Source organism: Ovis aries, chromosome 2, assembly GCF_016772045.2.
Source record: "Ovis aries strain OAR_USU_Benz2616 breed Rambouillet chromosome 2, ARS-UI_Ramb_v3.0, whole genome shotgun sequence".
NCBI classification, from domain to species: Eukaryota; Metazoa; Chordata; class Mammalia; order Artiodactyla; family Bovidae; genus Ovis; species Ovis aries.
Genome location: NC_056055.1, coordinates 148,431,112 through 148,443,989, shown reverse-complemented (window position 1 = coordinate 148,443,989; position 12,878 = coordinate 148,431,112). Strand labels below are relative to the sequence as shown.

The following is a 12,878-nucleotide window of genomic DNA, read 5'->3' as shown; positions in this document are numbered from 1 at the left end:
CTTTTTCATGTAGATGTCTAGTTGTCTCAACACCATCTTTTGAAAAGACTTTCCCTGTTGAGTTGTCTTGGCTCCTTTATCAAAGATTTATTGATCATAAATGTTAGAATTTATTTCTGAACTTTCAAATCTATTTCATTGTCTCTGTATCTCTCCCTATTCTGCAATACTTTATAGATTTTTCTTATCGCTTGTTTTTAGTTGTGATGGGTAGTGATGTAGGTTTCTTCATATTTCTTGTGCTTAATGTTTTGCTGAGCTTCCCGTATCTGTAGGTTTATTATTTTCACCAAGTTTCAACAAAGTTTGAAATTTTTAAAAAATATTTTCTCTGTTCTACCATCTTTCCCACCCTTTCAAGAATCATAGTGACGTGTATATTTTTGTTTTTGTAGTAGTCCCATTGTTTTTGATGGCTCTGTTAATTTTATTTCCAATTCTTTGGTTTCATTTTCTATTGCTGTGTCTTCAAATTCACTCATTTTTTACCCCCTGTGCAATGTCTGATCTTCCATTAATCCTATCCAATATATTTTTCATCTTACAGCTTTTTTTTTTTCACTTTTTGACCATCTGTGGACACCCTAAAAATAAAGCTCCCCAAGTGTCTCTAGATTCACTGCATACTTTATCCTGTTGCCACTGATGAATTGTGGCATTCATTAGAAGAAGTTTGATTTGGGTCGTTTTTAGGTCTTTCATGTCTCTACTTAACTTTTTGACAGTTATAATAAGATTAATTTTATTCTAGATTGGTTTTAATTAAATTGATTTATCTCCTAATTGTGCATGCCTGGTAATTTTTTTAACTAGGGCCTGAACTTGTGAGTTTTGCCTTGTATGTTGGCTGGTTTTTATTCTTATGAAATATTCTTGATATTTGTTATGGGATGCAGTTAAATTATTTGGAAGCTGTTTGATTCTTTCTAGTTTTGCTTTTATAACTTGTTAGGTGAGACTGGAGCAGTGCTTAGTCCTAGACTCGTGTTTTTCCACTATTGAGGCAGGACCTTTCTGTCTAATCAATGCCTTGTGCATTCTGATGTTTTTCTGTTTGGCTGACGGGAATGAGCGTTATCACCAGTGCTGTGTGAGAGGTAGGTCCTCCTCTCTCTGATCTTTTTGCTCTTCTTTCCCCGCCCTCATGCGGTGTCCTCGTACACTTGAACTGATCAGTACTCAGTTGATTATTCAAGGAGGAGCCTCAGAAGATCCCAAGGTTTTTTTCTCTTTGTGGCTATTTTCTCTCTGGTACCCTTTGACGATAACTCTTGCTGCTTTGGTCTCCCAGTAACCTCAGCTCTTAACATCTCAGTTCAGCGATTTCAGTAGACTACCTGGTTTCCTTCCCCCTGCACTGCAGCTTGGAAACTCTCAAAGCAACAACCTAGGGTAGTAGCAGGGTTTACTTCCTTTGTTTTCCAAGTTCTCAGAGCTCACCGTCTTTTGTTGCCTCATCAACAATATCTTACAAGCTTTTCTTTTATATACTTTTGTCTATTTTTTATTTCTTTCTGTTAGGAATGTAAATATAGTCCTTTATTACTCTCTCTTGAACGTAAGCAGATGCCTCTTTTATTTACTTTTTAATAAGAAAAATGTTGTGGGACTGGAGATTCTGGAGGGGGTTCTCCTTTCTACTGGAACTTTAAAGAGATCAGTATTAGAATTGTACTTAGATTTTAAGAAAATATTCTGACAGTGAATAATAATTGAAATCAAATTAACAGAAAGTGCTATTCTTTCTTAGCTTTCAGAGGTACTAAATAAACAAGGTTATTGCTTTTTGAACACATAAAATTAAATGTGTAGGGCAGAATTTCTTAAATATGATAGCATGAATACTAGAGGGACAGTGATAAATTTACATTGAAACTTAAAATTTTTTCCCTTTATGATATGATAAAATAAGTAGATAATATTAAGTAGTTAATATTTGTGGAACACTTATATGTGCCAGGCACTGTTCTAAGTATTTTAAATATATTAACTCATTCAGTCTTTTCAGCGATTATATGAAGTTGGGTTATTGTTACAATCTTCATTTTTTTTTTTCAGATAAAACTGAGGCATGAAGAAATGTAAAAAGCAAAGTGGTGAGCCACAGATTGGGAAAGATATATATATCTAACGTATAATGGACAAAACACTAGTCATGAATATATGTATTTTGTTTCTATAAATCAGTAAGAAAATGATATTTTTAAATGGGCAAAAGATAGGAATATTAGAAGAAAGAACACAAATGGTTTATAAACCATTTGTATAAGCTAGTAGTAGTGTACAGCCGTCTTGTGCATTTTGGTAAAGTCTAGTAATGGTAAAGATTTGCTTACCCTGCATCTTGAGAGATCTTTTCCTAATTATAGTCCCCAGGGAAAGTGTCCCATGTGGATGCAGGGACATTCGTAACAGCATTGTTTGTAACCCCTTGGTACTCCTTTCTTAAAGGTCTGGGTCATAAATATTTTAACTTGTGGACCAAATGGTTTCTGTTGCAACCACTCAGTTTCATCCTGCCATTGTAGTGTTAAAGCAGCCATACATAATACAAAATGAATGTGCCTGGCTATATTCCAACAAAACTTCATTTTCAAAAACAGTCAGCTGGCTCTTCCACAGGCCCCAGTTTGCTGATCTGTAGTTTATAATATCAAAAAAATTGAAAACAACCTAATTGTCCATCAGGAGGAAAATACATAACTTTGCTTAACAGTGGGGCTTTTGTAAAGTCAGTGATCTTCACATATCTGCATGATTAATCCATATTAACATACTAGAGGAAAAGGCAAGTAGAGGAATAAATATGTTCTAAGTTTTAATATATAATTTTAAAACATGCAAATACTATAATATTGTATATTATCTGTATCTGCTTACATAGTGAAAGTATGAGGAAATGCATGATAATCACCAAAAATTAGAATAGTGGCTACAACAGAGGTTAAGGAGAGGGTGCCGTCAGTCAGGAGGATGATGCAGAAGCTTCAGCCTAACTTTCAGTGATGTGTTATTCCATAAGCTGTTTAGTGAGTGTACTACAGTCTTCTGTGACTCCTCAATCAGTTTTAAAAGGAACTAACAGTGGTTAGAAAAAAACAGTAGTGTGCTCTGTGGATAGCTGTCACTTTGCTGTCATCCCCTCTCAGCTGCTCGCCTCACTGCCTCACTGGCCTGTCTTTTGCCTAGGGAGGCAGCTTTCTACTCTTAGGCCTAAAGCAGATTTAGTTCCCTAAATAATAGTAAGCCTTGTGTCCAGTCTGCGGCCTAATTGGTCATCTATCTCAGTTTCTTAGTCTCTTTCTAAGTATGTTTTGTTGTTCAGTTGCTAGGTCGTGTCCAGCTCTTTCGACCTCGTGACCTGCTACAAGCCAGGCTTCCCTGTCTTTCACTGTCTCTCAGAGTTTGCTCAAATTCATGTCCATTGAGTTGTTAGCTTCCTTTTCTCTAGCCTCTCATTTATTCGGCCTTGTGGATACACTTCTCCCGAGAGACGGGATCTACTCTTACTGGAGACCACACAAGCATAGGATCGCCTTTGGCATTTTCATGTCTGCTTGGCTCACAGAGGCATCAGAACGCCTTTCTTGGCATGTTTGTGGGTGAGATAGTGATCAAAAAAATGAAAACCGAAACTGCATTTATTTATAAAGAGATTGAGGAGTTATTTATTGAGCATCTTTTTGTGTGTACAGGATACTGTTTCTCTAGTGTGGAATTCTCTGTTATGATAGTAGCCTTTTCTGTTAGGTAGTCTGTCAACAACCAATAGCAGTATGCAGAGTACTGACCCAGTGCTGCACAAAGTTACAAACAAGTGAATCCCAAGCCCTTACACAGTGTTTTGCTTAATGGGGACGTCAGAACACAATGAGAAGAGTGTGTAGCAGGGAAAATCTAGTGGCTCTAAGGAGTGTGGCTCTGGGTATGCTTGGTGAGTCCAGTGTCAGCAACTGAGTCCACCAACAGGGCCATGTGCACAATGTGCTCAGAACTATATTTTCTTACCTGAAGTAAAAAGCATATTTGTCCTTTAATGAATGATTATTTTAACATTTAGAGAAAGATATTTCAATGTAGATGCTGATTTCCAATAAGAATAAAAATATGATTTGTGTATCATTAAGATATAAATTTCATGTGTGCTTTTTTTTTTTAATAAGAGGAAACTGAGTGACCATTTGGCAAGAGCACTTTATTACTTAATTGAAGACAAAGAGGTAACAGTTCATTTTGAAAAAGCTATTGGTGTGTGTAATACTATAAAGTTGCCTCTGGCTTAAGCTACACAGAACAAATGAAATGGGGGAGAGTTAGAATATGGACTTAGAACAGAAACTACTTGTTACTTGGGAATAGAGTTGTCGTAGTTCACAAAGAAAAATACTGGATGCCCAGTTAAGTTTGAATTTCAGGTAAACAGTAAATATTTTAAAATTTTAAGTATGTCCTAAATATTGCATGGGATGTACATATTAAAAAGTATTCATTTATCTAAATCCAGATTTAACTAATAGTTTATTTTGCAGCCCTACTTGAGGATGAATTTCAGTGGCTTATACTGAGAAGAAAACCAGTCCCACTGAGACTAAAATGTTAGGATGCTTAATTTTCAGTGAATAACTGATTGCTGTAATGGCTTTTGGTAGTCTTATATTGTTGCTCTTTGGCCGGGGTGTAACCTGCCATGTAGACAGACTACATACATATAGTGTTACTATAGCCGCATTGGTTTGAATTTCCACTTTGTATAGTAATATCAGGTCTCGATTAAACAAGGTAATAGGAAGGGAAGAAGATCTCAAATAATTTCTAATAAGAATAAAAACAAAATTAGTTAAAGGGGAGATATAGATGGATTTTATGTCCATGTAATGTTTATAGTTATCACCAGAGTGCTATTATGTGGGTGGTAAGAGACAGTCAGATTCTGGAGAGTTGGGATGTGGCCTGAGGTTTATTTACTTGTGTAATTGTCCTGTCTCCTACCTCCATTTTAAAGACTAGCACAGCATGGAATTGGTTCATCATATATCTAGCGCCTGTCATAGTTCCTAGCACACAGAGTTTTACAAGTCCTTTTTTTTTCCCCTCTCCTATTCACTCAGACAAGTTTTTTGAATTCCCTCTCCTCTGTATGTATGGTGCTTTTTCTTCTATATCTTTCCTTGGTCTTTTTCTTCTTTCATTAGATAAGATAAATCACATATTTGAAAAAATATAGAACAGGATATACCCAAACAGGCAAGGTTATTAGTATTCTGTGTTAACACCTCTAGAGCCTGGCTCTTATGAACTGCTTAGTGGCTCTAACAGCTGATCACAGTAGCATCCATTTAACCCTCGGCTCCTCTGATCAGTGATCCAGCTAATCACAGTCTTGAACTGTCTTCTCTTCCAGGGGTACCCATGCTTGGATATCACACAATCAACTTTTTATAAATACTTACTGAAAAAAAATTTTATTTGGAGAACTTGATATGTTAAACAGAAATAGCCCTTGGCCTCAAGATTGAGTCAGATAGAATATTTGTGCAAATTCCATAAACCAAAGAGATACTACATAGTACTTACTGTATGACAGCATTTTGTATGGAAAGCACATCATCTTCTCTATTGTCTTAACAACTGTGTCTTTTAAGCATATCAGAGAACTCCAAATTGATATGTATTCTGAAGTGCTGAACATTTTTCATAAAAGGCAAAAATGTGGATAAGAAAAGGCACTTCTTTTTAAAAATGGTCTTTGAAAAAAGTCATATCCTCAGTAAAATACCCATTGAAATGGAAGCAGTATTAACTCATGTTTGGCTGCGTAAGAATCCATTTGTTGTTCAGTTGCTGAGTTGTGTCTGACTCTGAGACCCTGTGGATTGCAGCATGCCAGGCTTCCCTGTCCTTCACTATCTCCTGGAGTTTTCTCAGACTCATGTCCATTGAGTCATTGATACCATCCAACCATTTCATCCTCTGTCTCGCCCTTCTCTTGTCCTCAGATCTTTCCCCGCATCAGTGTATTTTCCAGTGAGTTGGCTCTTCATATTAGGTGGCCAAAGTCTTGGAGCTTCGGCTTCAGCATCAGCCTTTTTCAATGAATATTCAGGGTTGATTTCCTTTAGGATTGACTGGTTTGATCTTCAGCCCATTTTATTTTTTAAAAAAGTTTTGAATGGTAATGTGCAGGATAATGGCTTTTTTGTGTTTCTGTGCCTTTAAATGTGTTATTTTCTTTCCTTGGAAGGCCTTTCCTTGCCACTCCTCTCCTTTTTGTTTTGCTTGGATAAGTTCTACATATTTTTCAGTTCTTAGCATAAGGGAAGATTGTATCAAGGACATAACTCTGACTTCTGTGTCCACTATATATGCTTGTGTGGTGCTTCTATAGTTTTTCTTGCTTGCCTTCTGGTTTGTAAACCTATTCAGGGCATCCGTGTGTGTGTGCTAAGTCACTTCAGTTGAGTCCCACTCTTTGTGACCCTATGGACTGTAGCCCACCAAGCTATTCTGTCCATGGGATTCTCCAGGCAAGAATACTGGAATGGGTTGCCATGCCCTTCTCCAAGGGATCTTCTTGACCCAGGGATTGAACTTGCATTGATCTCTGACTTCTGTATCCACAATATATGCTTTTGTGGTGCTTTTATAGTTTTTCTTGCCTGCCTTCTGGTTTGTAAACCTTTTAAGGGCAGGGACCTGTTAACCTTTGTATAACCAGTACATGGCGTTGGGCTCTCAGGTCTGTGGTGGTTGAGTAAATAAATAAAACATGCACTCTTTGTATGTGTGTATAACATTCCATACATGACTTTGCATACTATAGAAGATGAGCAGCTACTTAATTATGAATGCTTCCCAAAATAACCAGTTTGTTTGTGGCTGGCTATATTTTACATGTTTTGTAATTTAAATACATAAATAGTTGAATAGTATAAAAGGAAAAAGGGCCATTAGCGCTTATAAAAGCTTTAAAGTCAAAGCCAATTGTAGGGTCTGTTTTGGAACAGTTCTAATACCTTAATGCTCTGTTGTAGGACTTTTGAGATTCTCCTTGATTCTGGGACCCTATGTCCAGTTATAAAAGATAGCATGTTTTAGCCACTCCTAAACATGTGAAGTTATAGCTTCTGAAATCATGCCATAAAAGGAATTTTGGCTTTTTGGCAACCAGTCATCAGGATATGCTTTGACAGTGCACCCTATCAAAATAATGAAACTTAATTACAAAGGTGTTTAACTCATATATGTTTCAAAAAAAAAAACATTTTCATAATAGGGATTCTTGTATGGTCATTGTGGAAATTAAAAGTTTAACTAAGCAGTTCTCTATGAATTTTGCTTCTTTATAACAGAGGTAGTTAAGCATTGTACTTGTTCCTTCCTCATTGCTATGGGGCAGAGTGAAAGTCACCCCGAATGGGAGACAGTTGGTCCCTGTTCTAATAAGACAAATTTCATAAATGGCTAAAGTGGTTGGTGCTTATGGCATATTTTACACACACATTTTTAAGTAGGTGAAAACTGTTTCAAAGTGAGTATCAGGAGTGGTCTTAGAGAGAAATGTCACAGTTGGGTATTATTCGCTAGGCCACCAGTCCCTGTGTTCCTTGATAAGGTGTGTTTATAAACAAATAATGGTGTTATCTTCCCTTTTCCCCGACTGCTACCTTGCCTCACCCCACTGCCTGTTCCCCACTGAAATTTTCATCTTCTCAAAATATTGACTCCAGTATAGTTCCTTAGGTTTTCTATATTGGAGGAGCTCAGTGGACCTAAGGGAAAATGTCAGTTTCCAGAGAGGCAGGAACTGAGTTTGTCAATGATGAAAAGACTTGAAAGAAGGAGATGAATGATGAAAGGGAGGAAAAGAATAAATATTAGGGTATAGGAATATAGCATGTATAATTCTCATTTTTTGACATCTTCAAACCATTAAGTTGCCTACATTATTATCTCAACCCTTGCTGATCAAGTTTTTAGTTAAGTGTATTGTTGGTTAAGAGTTACTTGAGAGCTCCACTGTACAACAGTAGATGAAATTATGTCTCTTTTGTCATGCTGGTAATTTTTTATTGATTTATCACAAGTCATAGTTTAGGCATTATAGATTTACTAGTGTTTAGTTCTTACTCTGATAATATTTTTATTGAGGAAAATACCTCCAAGATTGTTCAGTGGTGAAAGATGTAGCATATGTGTGTTAATTTTTTAATCATAATATTTAGAATATTATTTATGTAATTGAGTTTTAAATGGCTATAATGCTTATTATATGGGAATATTAGTATTTATACATATGGCATTTCAAAAGCAATGCATCATTATTTTAACATTCCTATTCTTATTCTTCTTTCCTTCTTTTTGTCTTTTTTTTTTTTTTTTTTTAAAGAATTAATGTGCCATCTGGAAACCTCTGAGATCATGCCATAAAAGGAATTTTGGCTTTTTGGCAACCAGTCATCAGGATATGCTTTGACTCTGCACCTTATCAGAATAATGAAACTTAATTAGAAAGGTGTTTAACTTATATCTGTTTCAAAACATTTTCGTAATGGAGATTCTTGTATGAACATTGTGGAAATTAAAAAATTATTACTACTCTGTCCCAAGTTATTATTATGAGATAGCCCATGTATCTTAAACAGAATTGTAAATCAAAGCCCTATGTGACTAAATGGTTCTGAGCTAATTTTAAATGCTATATCCTGTATCTTTTTTCAGTGTTAAAATAAGCAAATATGTTTAGTTTATATGTTTTTCAGAGAGGAGCGTTGCAATATTACAATGCAATTAACTTGCTCTGTTCTTCTCTTCTGAATAATGTAGACATTGGAACTGTCAGCCAAAGGACCTTTTTTTGGAACATTTTTTTTTAAACTCTAAAAAGTAACAAGTTTTTAAAATTAATTGAGAGAAAACAGCTGAAAGCATGCATTGAAAGGGTTAAGTCGACATGAAAGAATTCATTTCCACTTTAATGACCTAGCCTTGCTGGGTTAGGACTATGGGGAACATGCTTCTGACTTGTACTCCTATTGCCAATTAACACCTCCTATAACAGGTTGCCTCAGCTAGTCATTGAAGCTCAGGCAGTAGAAATAGTTTACATGCAGCTTGTTTTTCACACTAGTTGTTTAATACTCACAAAATTAAAGTATTAAAAGGTTCTTTCTTACCTTGCTCGGTAAGAGATAAATAGTACAGTGGTAGTTATTTGTATATGTTTAAATTTTCTTCGTTTCTGTTCAGGTACCCCCTGCCTAGGGGTTTTTAACTGAGGAAACTGAAGATGGTGGTTGCATCAAATTTTAAAATTTTTGACGGAATTTGTGAAGGGCTGTATTGCAATGCCAGAAATTAAGAATTATTTCCTGTCAGCTATTTAATATATGCTTAGGTTTTATTTTATTTTTTAGAATAGTCACCTTCATTTGTTAAAAAATGTTTTTGTTGTTGTTGAAAAACTTTTTAACAGACTTCAAAGATAATTCTATAATGCAGGACCAAATATATACTTTAAAATAGCCATTATAAAAATAAATCCATATAATATTTTAATCCTAAAACAGCTTTTAAATAAGTCTAGAAATGTTTTACATCATTGCCCAAGGTAACTTATATTTTTAGATGTTTTTGGACTGTCGCAATTCAGTGATGTTACTTATTTTACATTTCTTTTTAAGTGACACTTTGGTTCATGTTTAATCAGCAGGTATTTTAATAACATTATAGAATTGGCTAAATAATTGATACCAGTTCACACTAAGAGAAAGGTGGAGTAATATAACTAAGAGTGTTAACAAATTTGTTAAAAGGCCTGAGTAGGTAACACTTTGAAGTGTTAGTTTTTATCCTGTTATAATGGTAAATGCCTATTTTTTTTTTAAGCACTTAGTCAACAAGGGCTGCCCAAGGAAAAGTCATGGCTCTTTATGCTGGATCAGATTTTAACCTTCTAATGAGGGCAGGTGGGAAAGTCCCACAAAAACAACTCATGTCTCTTTTAATTTAACCACATTTAAAATTTGTGGACCTGGATGACGGTTTGTTTTACTAAATGTACCATATCAAAACAGATCAAAATGTAACATTAAAATTCAGTTGTACAGAGTTTGATGCCCTTGTGGAGTTCCTGATAGGTATTGTATCACTGGTCAGGTAGATCTTCATGTATGTATGAAAGGTCAGTCACACTATTTGTGCCTGTGGCTTACCTGTTTTACCTTGCAATTCCGTTAGATAGCTGACTTATACTCTTAGTCAGTTTAAAGGTGTGAATTCACCCTGCCTCATTCTAAACAAACTTAACTATAAGAAGTCAGGTGGGATGAGGAGGAAGATGGGAGGAAGGTTCAGGAGGGAGGGAACATGGGTGTCCCTACAGCTGATTCTTGTTGATGTATGACAGAAAACCACAAAATTCTGTAAAGCAAATGTCCTTCAATTAAAAAAATGAAGTGGCAAAAAAAAGAGTCAGGCTTACTTAAAGTGATTTTAATGTTGTGCCTGTAGGATTTGAGTATTATGGATTTATACAGCAAAAGCAATTACTCCAATTTCTTATTTGTATGATTGAAAGTGAAAGTCACTGTCACGTCTGACTGTTTGCAGCCCCATGGACTATACAGTCCATAGAGTTCTCCAGGCCAGAATACTGCAACGGGTAGCTTTTCCCTTCTCCAGGGGATCTTCCCAACCCAGGGATTGAACCTAGGTCTCCCGCATTGCAGGTGGATTCTTTAAACCAGCTGAGCCACAAGGGAAGCCCTATTTGTATGAGGGGTATGTGCATTTTAGTTCCATGTCTTTTTATAGCAGTGTGTAACTAAATCATTCTCTAGTTTTTTGCCAGTTTTCAAATTGTTAGCATCCATTTAAGTTTTAACAATAGACTATAAGGTTGTAGAATATTCAGATATTTCTTATTTTGCTTATCTGTTGTGAATTATGTATGTATTTGTTGTGTGAAGTACAGACCAATTTAGTTTTTTTTCTTTTGCTTAATACCACTTTAGTTATTAAAATGCCTTTAGTAATTCTAATAGTTGTTTTTTAAAGCATCTTGAAGTTTGTTATATCATATTCAATCTTTAAAAAATAACGACTTTCTGTACTTGTTTATTATGGTGGTTAGAGAGTTGTTATAAGGTCAACAGAGTAAAATAGTTCACATACCATCTAAGTTGGCAGTTTTAGAGTTATGCTATTGATTAAGCACCAGAAAGAAACATTTTCTTCATTGTTTATTTTTGTAATAATAATATCCTAAGCCAATTTTTGAAATTCAAAAAATATTGGGGCCAAGATTTTCATTTGATTTATATCATTGTATCATTTATATCATTTAACATTTTTTTACTTTAGCCAGCATTTTGCCTAATTCTTTATAAACATAATAAATTCTCAGTAAAGTGAAAGATAATTGAAGTAATTTAAATTCTGTACATTTATTCAGATATTTTTCATCCTTTGAATGGAAGATACATAATTTGTCATTATATGCGGTCACTATGATGTTCAGTTGAACGTAAACATAGCCTAACAGGTGATTTAAATCTAACATTAAAGTTTGTATCAGTTTCTGATTGTGAAATCTTTTGTTTCTGACTAAAGTTATAGGGTTGTAAATTCGAGACAGGAGGGTAGGGGTAAAAGGACTCGGAAACTTTCTGTGGTTGAGGAATGAAAACCATCCTATGTCTCTTTTCCTGGATGGCACTTCCCAATCCCAGAAGTCCCTCTTTGCCCATTACCACTTCATGTGTATTTCTTCTCTTTGAATCCCTGAACTCACACTGTTTTTTCCTTCAGTTATTTAATGCTTGAAATAGAGCTATACCTGGATATCTCTATTTGCCTAGGGTATAGCCATCTAGCACCTCAAGTATCTTGAAAACTTACTTGATATCTCTACTTCTGTAAGAATTGGAGTCCTATTTTGTTGAGTATATTTACTCACTTCTTTAAAATATATTAAAGTAATACTCAAGTAATTTTGTAGGCATATATATGAATAAGGTGATATTACCTTGAATAAGGTGGTATGTTTATGAACTGTGCTTGCTTTATTATTTGTCTACCATTTGTGTAAGGGTTGGTTGCTCAGTTGCGACTGGTTCTTTGCAAGCCCATGGACTGTAGCCCACCAGGCTCCTCTGCCCATGGAGTTTTCCAGGCCAGAATACTGGAGTGGGTTGCCATTTCCTTCTATAGGGGATCTTCTTGATCCAGGGCTTGAACCTGCGTCTCTTGCATTGCAGGCAGATTCATTACCATCTGAGCCACCAGGGAAGCCCTTTGTAATGCTGTGATTAAAAAAACAGCCCTAAATGTTATGTGTGACTTGTTTCTTACAATATGTTTTAATAAAAAGGCATATTTTTGTTTTCATGGTAGTGTACATACTGTGTTATAAGTAAATTCAGTAGTGCCTTTTGCTCTGCTAAGCCCCCTGTGTCCATCTAGATTTCAGTAAATAAAGGGGAGCCCAGAGATGTTCCCTGTTCTCAGTGGGCATACTAACTTTCAGGTAGAAAGAACATCTATTTATTCTCAAGACTTGTTTCTGTTTTCTTTAATAAGAAATGGCTCCAGGTGGCAGAGTATTCTAAAACTGTAAACAAGGGAAAAGAACTAAGCCTCCAGAATAAGTAGATTTGGCCATCTGAAAATGGGATGGTATGCTATAGTGGAAAGAACACATTGCCAGAAGTCAAAAATTGCATTTTATTTCTGATAATCTCTGCCAATGTGTGTTTACTCTGTCTTTCCAACTACAATATAAGCTTCTTGAAGCTTTGGTGCTAGACCCATGGTAAATACTTAAATATTATTTGGAACCTGAGCTTGACCTCTGCCTCACATTTGAGAAAATGAGAAAT

At 35.5% G+C, this 12,878-nt stretch overlaps 1 protein-coding gene across 9 annotated transcripts in view; it reads left to right on the top strand.

Moving 5' to 3' along the window:
- Positions 1-12,878, top strand: part of PSMD14 (proteasome 26S subunit, non-ATPase 14) — a 102,603-nt gene that overhangs the window by 36,151 nt on the left and 53,574 nt on the right. For 2 of the 9 annotated variants that reach the window (XM_042243817.1, XM_012135823.4), the window contains one exon: positions 2,059-2,096. The exons of the other annotated variants lie outside the window; for them this stretch is intronic. The gene's annotated coding sequence lies outside the window, so the exon portion shown is untranslated. The remainder of the gene's footprint in view (positions 1-2,058; positions 2,097-12,878) is intronic. 9 annotated transcript variants of the gene reach the window in all.